Raw genomic sequence first — 15,538 nt, 5'->3', positions numbered from 1 at the left:
TGTTCTCCTTTGATATCCTTTGACACAATTTTCACTCATTTGCTCTCCTTTGCTCTCCTTTGATATCCTTTGATCTCTGAGTGCTAAAATAACTCAAAAATACCTTTGTTAATGCCACATGTGTTTGCAAAACCGAGCAAGTGAGAGGAGGATATTTTGTCTTTTGAAGCAGAAGAAAAGTTCTCCCTGCTTGGACTCAACATATTAATTGACTTCACTGTGAGAACAGAAGTCAGCAGCACCGATATCATGACTCGAAGAGGTAAGTAACATTGTGTCCAGGATTCTGCGATCTCATTATGTCACCTAATGAGCTCCATGCTTGACAGTCACAATAGAAAATGGCTGTTTGGTGATCAGATGCTCAGTTTGATAATGAGAAGAAACAAAAGGCTGAGGCCAATAAGAGAAAGTCTGTTTTAGTGTTTAATCTTGGGCTTTATTGGAACCATCACCATTTCCATTATTTTGGGGGAAATTATATATTTAACAACCCTTCCTATTTTTTCCTCCATTTGTAGATTACATTAGTGCTAAGATTTGATTTTAAATCTCATGAGTGCTCAATGTTTATGTTAGGACAGCCCAATGTTGCCAATACAGGAAGACATAGTACTCCACCAAGGTTGTGTCTTGTCAGCCCTTCTGTTTGTGATTTTCATGGACAGGGTGTCGAGGTGCAGCTGAGACAAGAGGAGACAAAAACTCAGAGAGGCTGACAGTAAGGTAAGGCTCTATACTTTCTATTTCATTGGACTTACACTTTCTTACAGGTCTGTGCTCTCTCTCTCTCTCTCTCTCTCTCTCTCTCTCTCTCTCTCTCTCTCTCTCTCTCTCTCTCTCTCTCTCTCTCTCTCTCAGCCTGCTGGTCACTTCATAAGAACAACCATTCCATCAAAGAAAATTACTTCTTTATCACGTCACACCTGAAGCTCCAGACATTAGCCGACATTTTACTGTGTTAATGTGACGTAGCTAAACTGTACAGCTGAAACACTAATAACTAATAATTAAAAACATAATGAATGCTATATATCTTTTTGTCCATTTAACCATCAGCTTAATTCCTCCATGTAAAAATCCTGCAAACTTATTTACAGCACATTCAGGCAGTAGGTAGGTAATAAACATTTTAATAAACTGGTGACATCTTATTGTTCCATGCAGAGATGTCCCCCTCCGTCCCCCCCGGCTTTTATTAACACATGATCAATCTGAAGTTCAGAGTCAGTGTTGTCTCCAAAGATTGCTGAGATATTATCATTGTAATGTTTCCTTGTGGCCGTAATCGTATAGTGGTTAGTACTCTGCGATGCGGCCGTGATCATATAGTGTTTAGTACTCCGTGTTGTGACAGTGATCGTATAGTGCTTTGTACTCTGTGTTGTGGCTGTGATCGTATCGTGGTTAGTACTCTGTGTTGTGGCTGTGATCGTATAGTGGTTAGTACTCTATGTTATGACAGTGATCGTATAGTGGTTAGTACTCTGTGTTGTGACAGTGATCGTATAGTGGTTAGTACTCTGTGTTGTGGCTGTGATCGTATAGTGGTTAGTACTCTGTGTTATGATAGTGATCGTATAGTGGTTAGTACTCTGTGTTATGATAGTGATCGTATAGTGGTTAGTACTCTGTTTTGTGACAGTGATCATTTGGTTAGTACTCTGTGTTGTGGACGTGATCGTATAGTGGTTAGTACTCTGTGTTGTGGCCGCAGCAACTCCGGGTCACGGCAGTGGCTCCTAAAGTGTTTATCTTGTCGTCACTCATGAAGCTGCTCTATCATCAACTTGTAGACTGAAGGAATCTCAAGAAGATTCTAACTCCTTTAAAATCTACCATCAGTATGTCTCTCTGTGTCATAGTTACTCTAGAATAAAATAGTTACTCATTATCTATTATATGTTGTTGTTTCTGTTCATATTTATTTATGTTCTTAAATTCTATTAACGTTTCAGTACAAATATTAGGGGTCCATATATTCTGCTGTGGAAAATGGACCTCAGGGTTCAGATTCTATGAGGGTCCTTTTACAATCTTACACCGGCACTGAGCCTCGATGGAGCCTTGGCCAAATGAAGCCTCATCAACCATTTTCTTTATTTTCTGACTCCACCAGATGGCGCTGTTGGTTTGAAGATAGAGGCTGAAAGATTCAAGAGATGCCAGTGGGGAAAACCAAGATGGCGGTGTTGCGTGCGCCGCCATATTTATTTCTTGGTCGCCGCCATCTTGAAATGGTGCTATGCGGAAGCATGGACGGAAATGACGCAAAATGACGCGCCGGAAGTGACGTATGTAGAAGCCGACCCACCGGATGTGACGAAATGGACTGAATGTGAAGGAAGATACGTACACGAAAGCCGACCCACAGGAACTAACGTGCGGACCAAACATGCAGGAAGTTACGTAGACGACACGCAAATGCCGGAAGTGACGTGGTGAGACCCACTCGACCTAAATGAAATCGGCGCACATTTGTTTTTTCGTCTTTGGATTCTTCACACGTGTACTGGAAGTTCAACGGAGTAAAGGATTTTCTTCTGTTAAGGTAAACAATTGCTTTCTTGTCTATGTAGAACATATCAGCCTGCACTAATAAGAATGAAATGGTAGCTGTAGTTATATCAGTATTAATGAGAGTAGGAATAGTTTGATAGTTTTGTTAGGAGCAATGCACGTAAGATCAGCTCGAATGTTTATGTTGCTCTTTCTATCTTTGTCCCATGTGTTGGTTTATTAAAAACCTCTTTTAATGGAGAGCAAGAAAACTTGCTAAAGTAAATGTGGGTTGAAAGCTGTTTGTTGAAATGAAAAGAAATGGCAAAAGGACCTTCTCACTCCTTCAACCGCATTACTCAGTCCTCCAGCATGGAGCCAGACTCTGCTCAGCCTTGTTGGCTTTTAGTTTGAACTAACAACATGTAACACACATGAACCATCACTCATCCACCTACATATCTACTGATAAAAAGATCACACCTAATCCATCTGATTCCTCAGCCTCTGCCTCGTGAAAAAATGTTAGAGTATTACTTTGTCTCCAGCCATTGGTTCTGTGTGTCTGTGTGTGTGCGTGTGTGCGTGTGTGCGTGTGTGTGTGTGTGTGTGTGTGTGTGTGTGTGTGTGTGTGTGTGTGTGTGTGTGTGTGTGTGTGTGTGTGTGTGTGTGTGTGTGTGTGTGTGTGTGTAGGATTCAGATAATTCATATTACGTTTTTTTTCTCTGATTCTTTATTTATAAGACATAAAGGAAATGATTTATTTATTTATTTTAATTATTGTTTTGCAGGATTTTTTATCTACATGTTTACATTCTGGAATGGGTGGAGGTCACAGTTTGCAGAGGCTGGCTTCATGTCCATTGTGCTGGAAAATCCACAAATGTTCCCAATGCATCATTCAGCTGTGGATGCAACCCCCAAAAAGAGAGCACAGGTACTCCAATAGTTGGTTCAGTAGTTCAATAGATGCATGTGGTATGGCAGAAATGACTGAAACACCTGGCTGACATATTGAGCTGCTCTCCTTTGTGTTGAATAGAACAGTTGTTTGATGATCACTTGTGAAAGCAAAATGTCAGCTGATTCAACAGTTGGCTGATTCCTTTTGTTAAATGACAGGAACAAATAAACTCCAGTAATTTTGACTTTAATCAAAGTGTAAATGTCACAGTTGGTGCTGCTTTTTATCTCATTTTAACTCATTTTATTTTTCTGCAGGATGATTGAGGTGTTGAAGGGGGTGGCATCCTGACTGTATTCTCCAGAGAGCAGATCAAGGTGAGTGAAACAAACTGTGCTGTTAGTGGTTCTATTCTCTAGTGCTGCTATATGTTCTCTCTTTGCTCTTTGTCTTCAGATCTAACATGATGATCTCATGGAGTCGAGGGTCTGTTCAGACAGAATAAACCTCTGGAAGATGTCGTCAGCATCACTTTCCCTGAAGCAGCAGCTCAAACTGAGGATGTTTCCTTTCAGTGAGCAGCAGGTAAGAAAACATCTCATCAATCAACTTTGAGAGTTTTTACCTAACATAAGTTTGATTTGTTTACTTTTATTCCTCTGTATTGCAGCAGATCTTGGAGATGCTGAAGGAGATGGAGGAAGTCACAGGAATCCAGAAGGAGGACCAGAGACTCATCCGTTACGTTTTGATGTTTTGCTCCCAGAAGTAAGATGATCAATGGAGGACATCATAGAAGTAGAGTGCTCAATATTTTGAGTTTTTGGAAAGCTATCTACATACACCTTGTCAATGTTTTTCAGATCATCATCAACATCCTGATGGCCGAAGGTCATACAAGGCTTGAGGCAGAGGTCGTCATAGCCAGTGGGAGAAAGTTCTAACATGCTCTCACAGGGGAACCAACCGTACATGATGAACAAGAGAGTCTGAACGCATCCGGTGATGTAGTAGTAATCCTATATCTTCCTACTACATCCGGTGATGTTGTAGTAATCCTATATCTTCCTGTGTTCATCTGATAGTAGTGTGAAGCTGCACTGCTGTCGCTCAACACTATCTTATCTATTGGAATCTGTACATTTGCATAATTTCTCTAAAATCAAGAATATATTGATAGAGTGACACTGAGAAGCTAATCCATGCATTTACTTCCAGAGTAACTATTGTAACTCCCTATTATCAGGGGGTCCAAGTCACTGCTTAAAAAGTCTTCAACTAATTCAAAAGATCTTAAAGAACTGCTGGTCCCAGATCTCCCCAGAACACTTGGTTCTCAGAGTGCTGGCTTACTGGAGGTTCCTAGGTTTTCTAAAAGTAGAATGGAGGCAGAGCTTTCAGCTTTCTGGTTCCTCTGATGCGGAACCAGATCCCAGTTTCAGTTAAAGAGTCTGACACAGCCTTTAATTTGAAGGTTAGGATGAAGACTTTTCTATTAAAGTTTACAGTGAGAGCTGCTTCAGGACACCTTAGACCATTTTCTAGTGAAGCTGCCAGAGGTTAAGACTGCTGGAGGACCTAAACTGAGCTTCTTTCCTTTTTTATTCACCTCTATTACATGTCACTATTACATGTCACTATTACATGTCACTAACATTTGCCTTTCTCTCCTGTAGTCTGTCTCTCAACCTCTCTGCTGGATGTCTGACAGTGGAGCTGAAGGTGGATTGAAGCCTCCTGTCCTGATCAGTCTTCCGGGTGGATCTCTCTCTTATCTATCTGTCTGTCCTCTCCTCTGTCCTCTCACCCCACCCGGCCAGCAGGAAGCCTCCACCTCTGAGTCTGGTTTCTGCAGTTTCTTTCACAGTTAAGTTCCAGTGCTGCAGCAGAGGAGAGAGACAGACTGGCAGGAAGTTGCTGCTACAGTCAACACATGAGTTTGAACGCTCTCTTCCTGTTAGAGGGAGTTCTTCCTTTCCACAGTCGCTCATGTGGATTTGTTGGGTTTTCTCTGTTAAAGTACCCTGTGATTGTATATAAAATAAAGAACAATGACATGTTTTATTATGGTTTTATTCTTTTAAAGGTGTCATAGGTGTTTGTTGAAGGTTTGTCATGGACATTTCCTCCTTTCCTGCTGAAGAAACTACAGTTATTCTCCATTCTGGTCCTTTGTTTTGCTTCATGCAGCACACATTGTCACTGGATGAATGAAGGAGGCAGATCAGTTTAGTAGCTGACCTCTGACCTCTGACCCTGAGCTTCACTGTGGTTACAGCTGCAGTGTGTTGCTGAAATAGGCTCAGAGAGAGTTAGACAACTTAGTCAATCATGTACGCAGCGGGTGTATAAAGAATAAACTTACCGTATTTTTCTGGCCATAAGGCGCATTTAAATGTCCATATTTTTTTCAAAAATCAACAGTGCGCCTTACATTCCGGTGCGCCTTGTGTATCACTTCCAGCTGTGTTTACGGACCTAGCTGCGCCGCTGAGTATTTTGCCCATCGGATTTTGCCGCCTCGCGGAGTAATACACATTATGTACTGTAATACTGTTGTGTTTATTTAATGACCCTAAAATGGCTCCTGTGAAGAGACACGCTTACGAAGCAGAATTCAAGCTTAAGGCCATCAGTCACGCAGATCAACATGGAAATAGAGCAGCTGCGAGAGAATTTAATATTAACGAATCAATGGGACGTAAATGGAGGAAGCAAGCAGACGACCTGCGCCAAGTAAAAAAGACTAAAAAAGGTTTCCGCGGCAACAAAGCAAGATGGCCAAAGTTTGGAGACAACATTGAACAGTGGGTCATTCAACAGAGAGCAGCGGGTAGAAGCGTTTCTACTGTCACTATACGACTCAAGGCAACAGCAGTAGCGAGTGATATGCAAATCAACGACTTTCGAGGTGGCCCTTCTTGGTGCTTTCGTTTTATGAAAAGACGTAATCTCTCCATACGCACAAGAACTACCGTCTCACAACAACTGCCAAAAGATTACGTTGAAAAGCTAGCCCTTTTCCGCACCTACTGTGCGGGAAAGATCGCTGAAAAGAAGATCCGCGTAGAGCACATAACCAACATGGATGAAGTGCCACTCACCTTTGATATTCCCATGAACCGTACGGTCGAGAAAACGGGGACGAGCACGGTGTCTATCCTCACCACAGGGAACGAAAAGTCATCTTTCACGGTTGTCCTCAGTTGCCAGGCAAACGGCCAGAAACTACCACCGATGGTCATTTTCAAGCGAAAAACTGTTCCAAAAGAAAAGTTTCCAGCTGGCGTCATTGTCAAGGCAAATGCAAAGGGCTGGATGGACGAGCAGATGATGAGTGCGTGGCTGAGCGAAATTTACGTGCAGCGACCGAATGGCTTTTTCCACACATTTCCGTCCCTTTTGATCTACGACTCCATGCGCGCCCATCTCACTGACGCCGTCAAAGACCAGGTAAAGAAAACAAACTCGGAGCTCGCCGTCATTCCCGGTGGATTAACGAAAGAACTCCAACCGCTGGATATTGGCGTCAACAGGTCGTTCAAAGTTAAACTGCGAGCAACGTGGGAGCGCCGGATGACAGACGGCGAACACACATTCACCAAGACAGGGAGGCAACGCCGGGCAAGCTACTCGCTTATCTGCCAGTGGATCGTGGATGACTGGGCCAAGGTTTCCGTGACAAGTGTAGTTCGAGCGTTCACGAAGGCAGGAATCATCACGGAGCAGCCAAGTAACAGCGAGAGTGAGTCGGATGAGGACGAGAGGGATGCGGGTGTGCTTGACGCCACCATCGCACAACTGTTTAACTCAGACACTGATGGCGAAGATTTTGAAGGATTTGCGGAAGAGGAATGAACTGACAAGTATGTGTATTGTTTAGTATTTCACGAGTTATAGCTGAATTTTTTGAGTTTTTGAAATTATTCAGTTTATTTCGTATTTCATGAATAAAAACTAAAAAATTAGTTGAGTTATTGAAATTGTTGAGTTTATTAAGTATTTCATGAATTATAATCAAATTTTTTTTTATTTAAAACAAATGTTTTAATTATTGACTTTATAATAAATAAATTGAGTAATGTTTGACTTGTCTGGCCGTTTTGTCTCGCTTAATTGATGCGCCTTACAATCCGGTGCGCCTTATTTATGAAAAATTGACACAGCTATTTATAGTGCGCCTAATGATCCGGTGCGCCCTATGGTCCGAAAAATATGGTACTATGCTCACTGCAGACCAGGTGGAACCATGGACTCAAAAGGACGTAATTTCACTGTAGCAGAAACCCATGCACTGCTGGAGGGTGTAAAGTGCCATTATGCCTCAATAGTAGGAAGTTCTGTTGTGGCTGGAATGTTGAGGAACAAAAGGAAGAAACACATTTGGGTTGAAATCACCCAGAATGTGAATGCAATGGGGTCTGGCCAGAAGAGGATCTTGGAGCAGGTAAACTTTAGATGGAAGAATCTGAGGGCCAGAGCCACAAAGGACCTTGCTGAAACAAAAAACACCCAAACGGGCAACAAACCCTTTAAGAAAGGTGAATACACAGATGTGGTTCTGGACGTTATTGGAGGTGAGAAGCACAGATACTCCTGGCAGAGGAACAAATCAAGCTGGCCAAACTGCAGCAAACCAGGGCAAAACTTCACATCTGCCTCCTAAAAGCAAGGCTTGATTTTCAAGGTTGCTTTTAGGTCCTACTCGTCTGGTCTGTCCTACTCGGATGAAGAACCCTGAGCATTCTTTATTCTGTTAACTATTGGACATTTAGCCTTTTTTTTTAAGACTTTTTCAAAATATCCACAAAGTATTTGTTTATGTCCACTTGTTATTTGTTGTGGCTCAGATGCGTGGTCATAAAAGAAATCATAAATAGAAGTGGATGTTTATGTTTATGTTATTTTTGTGTTTTGTCTCAAAATAAAAAACACTTAAAGTGTCCCCATGTTGGCTCTTCTACCTGTTGTTCTTTACATTGCTGGTAGCCCACATTGTGATATGTTGTCCCATTTAGAGCACTGGTAATCTGGATTTGGTCATCTTGAAAACTGTGTATCTGGATCAGGGTGATCCAATCCAATGTTGCTTTGAAAAACCGACATAAAAGTAAGACGGATTACCTGATCCTGGAAAGCAACAAATGAGATATTCTCAAATCCGGATCATTTTGATCCAGATTACATTTTTTTGAACAACTGGCCCCTGGTGTTCTATAAATGCAGCTTACAATTACATTCTTATTTTTCATACAGAGTTCAACTGTGTTGCATTCAAACACATCTTTCATTGCTCTTGTCATTTTCTCCACCACTTTATATTTCAGGTCTACACCCACATCTATAGCTCCCCCTCCACCCGCCTTCCCCTCTCTGTTTAAGGAGTTGAACTCGTATCCATCAGGTCAAATCAGCTCCCTTGTCAGTGCTGATCCATGTTTCAGAGATGGTGACAATACTGAATGGTTGTTTGAACTGACCTACATACTGTTTGATTTGGCTGAAGTTTGAATAGAAGCTCCAACTATTGAAGGTAGAATTGAAAGTTTATTGTCCCTTTGAATTGTCCTGTTGAATTCATCTTGAGAGTAATAGCAGCAGTTGTCAGTGATGTTGTAGTGGAAGTTATTGTCCGGGTCGACATCATCCTCCATGTCCTGATGTTTGTATTCAGTGTAATTGAATGTTTTTAATTCTGGAGGTTCAGTGTTTACAGTCATAGTAGCTGATGATGCCTTGTTTCTGGAGTTGTGTTTCATGTGGTTACTTCATGTAGTTTAACCTTATTCCAGTACTCAGCCTAATCTCTCCAGCTCCTCCATGTTGTGGATAGGCCTGTTGTGATAATCAATAAATCAATTAATTGCACGATAATTAAAAATGAGCTGGATAAGTTTGCCAGGCTGGATAATGTTTCATTTACCAAAGACGTCACTGTGAGCAGCGCTCATTCTGGTGTTAGTGAACAGCGCTCTCACAGTTTAATGTTGTTTTAAAGAGTTGCCAGATTTCTGAGCCTTCCAGTGGAAAACCCGGGTAAGGCTCACTGTAAACGGGCCTTAACATGTAGGGGGAAAACAGCCAATCTGGCAACAGCAGCCACCAGAGTCGCACCACCGCATACGTCATCAAAATGTGAAGCATCACGACAAAACCAAGTAGAAGACTGCAGCACAACCTCAGACTCTGTCTCCACCATTAATACTTCATCTTCGTATGGTTACCGTACTTTCCAGACGACAAGCCACTACCTTTTTTCTTTACATGCTTTGAACCCTGCGGAGGACGACTCGGCTTTTTAAGGGTTAACAAGCTTCATGCTGCGGATACTGGGTGATGCGTTCAGGTGCATCACGTAACTTCAAACTTCGCAGCAACATATTGAAATAAAAAAATTATTATTTAATTATCGTTAATTTTTGGAACTCTGAATTTAGAACTATGAACTGAACTAGTTCATATTAAAATTTGTTAACTGAACTTGGAACTAGTTCATGTAGAAACTGAACCTTCCCAACACTGCCTGTCAATCACTCTTGTGTGGGGAGGCAGGGCACCTGGCACACCTGAGAGCAGCATGAGAGCCCCGTGAGGAGGAGAGAGCGAGATGAGGTTGTTTTGATTATTTACTTTGGATATTTACAATCTCTTTTTTCAAAATACAATTCCAATTTTAAATATTCCTAAGAAATAAAAGTTTATATATCTTTAAAAGGGTACACTTGCATTATTATACCATTATTAATATATTAGTGGAGAAATGGTATGAAAACAGCAATATTATCGTTTATCGCAATAGATTCTGGGAAAATATATCGTCCAGCAAAATTTGTTATCATGACAAGCCTAGCGCTGCGTTCCGTGCACGCTCTCGAAGTCGAAAGGTGCAGCTCAAGGACCGAACTTCCCAGTCGCCGGCTGGCTGGCCGAGGTCTGTTTTTTGTTCCTCCTAAACTCCAGTTAAACTTTTGATATTTGGCATTCCAAATAAAACCCTCGGGTAATTAGTTAGTGTGCTCTATGAATGTGCTCCGTGAAAAATCCCAAACTATCACAGAGCAGCAACGACCTGCAGTGATCAAGTAAATGAGCCTCAGTGTAAAATTCAGTCCCACCCCAGGAGGGTCATGATAAAGTTTTCTTTGTTGGCTTGCTTCGGAGTGCGAGTGTGAAATTGCTAGTGTGTGTGAGAGAGAACAATGCTGTCATATTTTTTATTCCCGCAATTTGAAAAGACTTTTATCAGAGTCAGAAGGAGAAAAATCGCGGGTCTGTGTCAAACTGCGCCTCCTAGTGTCTAAAGTTTAAAATCCACAGATAGAATATGATTCCCAAAAACCTAAACTGATATACGTTCTCAATATTAACTTCATCAATGGATATTGTGGCTTCACTTTTTAGCAACAAAACAATCAACATACTCACTTCTCCAGTTAAAACACTCGTGGACAAAGTTTAGAAGTGGCACTTCAAAAATAGTTGAATTCTGGTTGTAAAGGTTCCTGAACTGGTGTCTCCTGAGGTTAACTGATGAGTGAAGAGCCAACTGGTTCTGTAAACTCTGTTGGGTGATTCTTCAAAGCTCAGTGTGACATCACAAAGCACCTTTACCAACTTCAAGGCTCGGTGTGGTCACACGGGATCAAAGGAGTTAAGCCCCGCCCCCTTGGGCCTGCTGCCATGACTACCATCAAGCATAGAAACTAATTTGTAGACCTGTGACTGTTTAAGCAAAACTTTAACACCTATTTTATCTTCAATATTTATCAATTAAATAACAATCCAATGATGGATTAACAAAAGTAAACCTCTCCAGTCTGAAGTCTCACTGTCACTTGGAATTGTGTTTTTGCCATCAACCAGCTCAACCATCACTTCCAGTTTTTATAAATTCTGCTATTTTGCTCACAATAAATGACTTTACATCTGATTTAATCTCAAACTGCTCAGGCCTGAAAGTCAACAGGTGCTAAATCAGCACTGTGTAGTACAGAAGATCAGTTTGTGATCTGTAGTCGTCTGTTTCTGTAAATATACATTTTGCTGATTGATTGTGTGGCACTGATGTGAAAACTCAGTGAGTGAGGTTGGTGCTACGTAAATCCCCCCCCCCAAAAAACACACATCAGCCACACATCATGGACTTTATAGGTCAAAGTAGTGACGAAAAGAAAGAAGATTCCCATGTGGCGTTATCATGGACTCTAATGTTCTTCTGCCATTTGCATTGCAGATTGTTTGTGTGATAATTATTTCTCCTACTTTTAATGTTGGATGAATTATTGCTAAAATCAATAATTAGGGGCTGGTGTATAGGAATCAGTGTTTGGGGAGCACAGTGTGAATGCGTGTGTGTTTGCTGGCCCGTGTGGCATGAAGGAGTATTGTTGCGTTGGAGTAGATGGGGGCTTGTGTGAGCGCGCTTGGGGGCGGATAGGAGGCTTGAAAGGTGCACTCACCTCGGGGTGTGGTAAGGAGAGAGACAGTTTGGGGAGCCGCAAATTTTGTGGAGCGCTTTGCCTTCGCTTTGCCTTAATTTCTGTTTTTATTTAATTTTATCCAGTAGTCATTCTGACATTATTCTCGCTCTCGGTCCATGTCCTTTCGTCCGCTGTGGAAGCAGTTTGTGCGCGACAATAAATCCATATCAACACGCATCCTGGATCCAGTGTCTCTGTAAAGGCTAAAAGCGCCTCATTCAATCTACAGGACCCAAAACTAATCTCTGGCGGCGAGTACAGGAATCAGCTGAGAAAGAAGCCCCTACACCCCCTTCGTAAATCATCATTTTAATATTTGTTTAATAAGAAATACATTTTAATTACTACAATAATTTCACTGTAGTATTCTGTTGACCCCTGAAACTCAGTCCAACCATCAGAAAGGTCCTGCTCATCATACTACAGCTATTAGTTTGAATAAAAACACCTTTTCACAATTTTAAGCATTTTTTATTTGCTTTTATTATTAATGATATGTAATAACTTCACTGTAATATAATGTAGACCACTGAAACTCTGTCCAACCATCAAAGTTGTTCTGCTGATCATATTACAGCTATCAGTTTGACAGAAAATATTTTTTTCATACATTTTAAGGGATTTTTATTATGAGTAATATAATTTAATAACTTCAACAACTTCCCTCAAATGTAATGAAACAAAGAAACTAAGTCCAACCATCAATTGGGTCCTGCTGATCACACTACTGCTATTAGCTTAACAAAAATATTTTGTCATTAGGTTAATGGATTTTTATTAGTAATAACATTAAAGAACTTTACTGTATCGTTCTGTAGACCAATGCAATTCTGTCCAACAATACTACAACACTTAGTTTGACAAAACTGCTTTTTTCATAATTTAAGGAAACTTTTTCAGACCACCTTCTTACAGGATTTCAGTGTTCATTGATTAATAAAAAACTGAATATTTGATATGTGATTAAAAATGAGCTTATAATTTTAAGGAATGTTTTATTATTAATATTCAATTACTAGTAATTGTTGGAGACACTTTTATGTTTGATAATTTTTGAATGTTTATGCAACGCTCTCTCTGTGTTCACCTGTACACTGGCTTATGTGCAAGTACTATGTTCACCCACTAGGGGGAGCTTGGGTAATGCAAGGAGGAAATAAAACCTTCAGGTGAATGAGGTCAGGTGTGCAGAACAGGGGAGCAAACACTGTTTTTTGAGCGTGTCAGGGAGACGTGTCAGGGGGTCAGTTTGAGCCAAGGATCATACTCAGCGTTTATTTGGTTATTGTTGGAAATATAGGAAATATATAGGAACTCAGTTTGGGCTGAGTATATGATGAAGGCATCGACTGTTTTGGAAACACCAATAAAGCCAATAAATTGATTGATATATCCAAACAACAAGCTGCACATTGGATATTGCTCTGAACGTGTCTAAAACCAGGTTCCCGGTCCTCACCAGAGCAGACTTTGAATTAGTTAAAGTGCCGCTACAGTAATAACATTCAATAACTTCACTATAATGTAGTGTAGCTCAAGCAAACTCTGCTTATCTATCAGAGTGGTCCTGCTGATCAAGCTACAACACTTAGTTTGACAAAAATACTTTTTCATAATTTTAAGGAAATGTTTTAAGACCACCTTCTTACAAGGTTCATTGATTAATATAAACCAGAATGTTTAAAAGTCAGAATCTGTGAATAACGTGCCAACTTTACCAAACTCTCTCCACTTTAAGTATTGAATTTGTAATCAAATCAGAGGGTTGCTGTAGAAAAGGAGATTATTTAAGGTTATGTTTGAGCTTTTATGTTTTTCAACAGGTGCAAGAGTCATTTAAACTGGACCAGATGGACCTTAGTGACTATTTAAAGTCACGACAGGTGCCTGAGGAAGACATACAGCGAATGGAACAGGAGAAGGTACTTAATGTAGGATGTGTTTTATTAATTAATTGTTTCTTTTTTTAAAGTGTGGATATGCTTCATGAAAACATATTTCTGATTAAAGGTTAATTGTTATAGCTTAATACAGTTGAATGAAGAATTCATGAAATATTTCTTTATTTTAGATTGATTCTAGTGTTATATGCCTCATGACGGACGACCAGCTAAAGGAGTATCTGCCATCCTATGGTGATCGACTGGCTGTTTTTGGACACTGCAGACGAAAGGAAAGAGAACCTTGCAGTCGCAAGTCAAAGATCTTCAAGCGTCTCAGAGGAAGACTCTCCAGAAACAAAAGTGATGAAGTGTTAGAGAAGGAGCACCAGAAACATCCAAAAAATGCTCAAAAGAATCATAGAAAAATTGAGATTGGATGGATGCACTACAGAGATGAGGGATTTATGCAGATACGCACCAAAAAAGGTGGAGGAACCAGAAAAGTGAGTGTCCCAAAAGACATTAAAAAGCAGGGTATGACTGAAAAAGCTGTGCAGTTGTTTTTTCCAGATGGAAAAAATACAGTAGGGATTGTCACTGATTTTGACTTTGATTGAACTGATTTTCAGGAGCATTCATTAGATGATAGTATCACAGTTTGGGAACTGTATGAAAAGACTAGGCTGCCTCTCTTGCGTTTCTATTTAACAACCAAAACAAAAGACATCACCAGTGGCACACATCAGGAAGAGAGTAATAGTGCTGCAAGTGCACAACCAAGTGAAAACACAAATGACAGGTCTGATATCGATCACCATTCTCCAGACACTACTGACACTGCTGCAACAAACATTGTGGAGATAAATTCTTCAGATATCATCTACATTGAAAGCAGCACAGTGTTTGCTAATCCAACTGGTGAAAGTCTCTCCGTCATGTACGCCACATCTGACACATCTGGGTTACTAGATCATGGCGCATTACTTCATGTGGATTCTTTAGATAATAGTGATGTTGTAACGTCCCACACACAAAGGATTTCCGACATGGAGTACTCCAGTCTTGATGATACCATGCCTCTCTCTGAGGACCTGTCTTTTGAACCATTTCTGCCTCCTGCAGTGGAAACATTGCAGGAACAAGCCAATCAGACGGAAAGAGTTAAGAAAATGATTGTTCTTCATCGTGGACAAATTCTCAGAGAACTTATTCAAGTGTTTTCTGAGGAAAGTATCCTCGAGAATGACGTTTCCTTTAGACTTATACTTCCTGATGGAAAGCTTGAAAAGGCTGTGGACGATGGAGGAGTTTTAAGGGATGTGTTGTCAGAATTTTGGAATGACTTCTATGAGCAATGCACTATGGGAAATGGCTTCAAAGTGCCATTCCTGCGTCATGATTTTGGTAAAAATGAATGGGAAAGCGTGGGCAGAGTAATTACATTTGGCTGGCAGAAAGGGAAGTACCTTCCTGTAAAACTTGCACCTGTACTTCTGGAGCAGGCAGTTCTGGGCTCTTTGGAGAGTGATCTTGTGGACATCTTTTTCAAGTATGTGTCAGAGTCTGAGCGAAGGATCTTTGAATCTTGCAGATCAGATTTTGACAGTGTTGATCAAGAAGAATTGTTGGAAATCATGGATCTTCACAACTGCCGGAGACTTCCAACAGCAGATAACATTGACCAAATTCTGGAGGAGCTTGCTCACCAGAAACTGATTCAGGAGCCCGCTTTCATGATTGAACAGTGGAGCAACACACTGGCACCTGTGACA

The 15,538-nt window shown here is 40.8% G+C and overlaps 1 long non-coding RNA gene across 1 annotated transcript in view; it reads left to right on the top strand.

The window, feature by feature from the left end:
- LOC308123822 overlaps window positions 1–7,594 on the top strand; it is a 240,045-nt gene extending 232,451 nt beyond the window's left edge. The window contains exons 2-3 of the long non-coding RNA XR_013936260.1: window positions 5,745–5,854; window positions 6,857–7,594. This is a non-coding gene — a long non-coding RNA (uncharacterized lncRNA). The remainder of the gene's footprint in view (window positions 1–5,744; window positions 5,855–6,856) is intronic.
- The last annotated feature ends 7,944 nt before the right edge of the window (window positions 7,595–15,538 follow it).

This window comes from Lipophrys pholis (assembly GCF_963383615.2).
Source record: "Lipophrys pholis genome assembly, chromosome: 18".
NCBI classification, from domain to species: domain Eukaryota; kingdom Metazoa; phylum Chordata; class Actinopteri; order Blenniiformes; family Blenniidae; genus Lipophrys; species Lipophrys pholis.
Note: the sequence above shows the minus strand (reverse complement) of the source record. Positions and strands in the feature narration are given on the sequence as shown.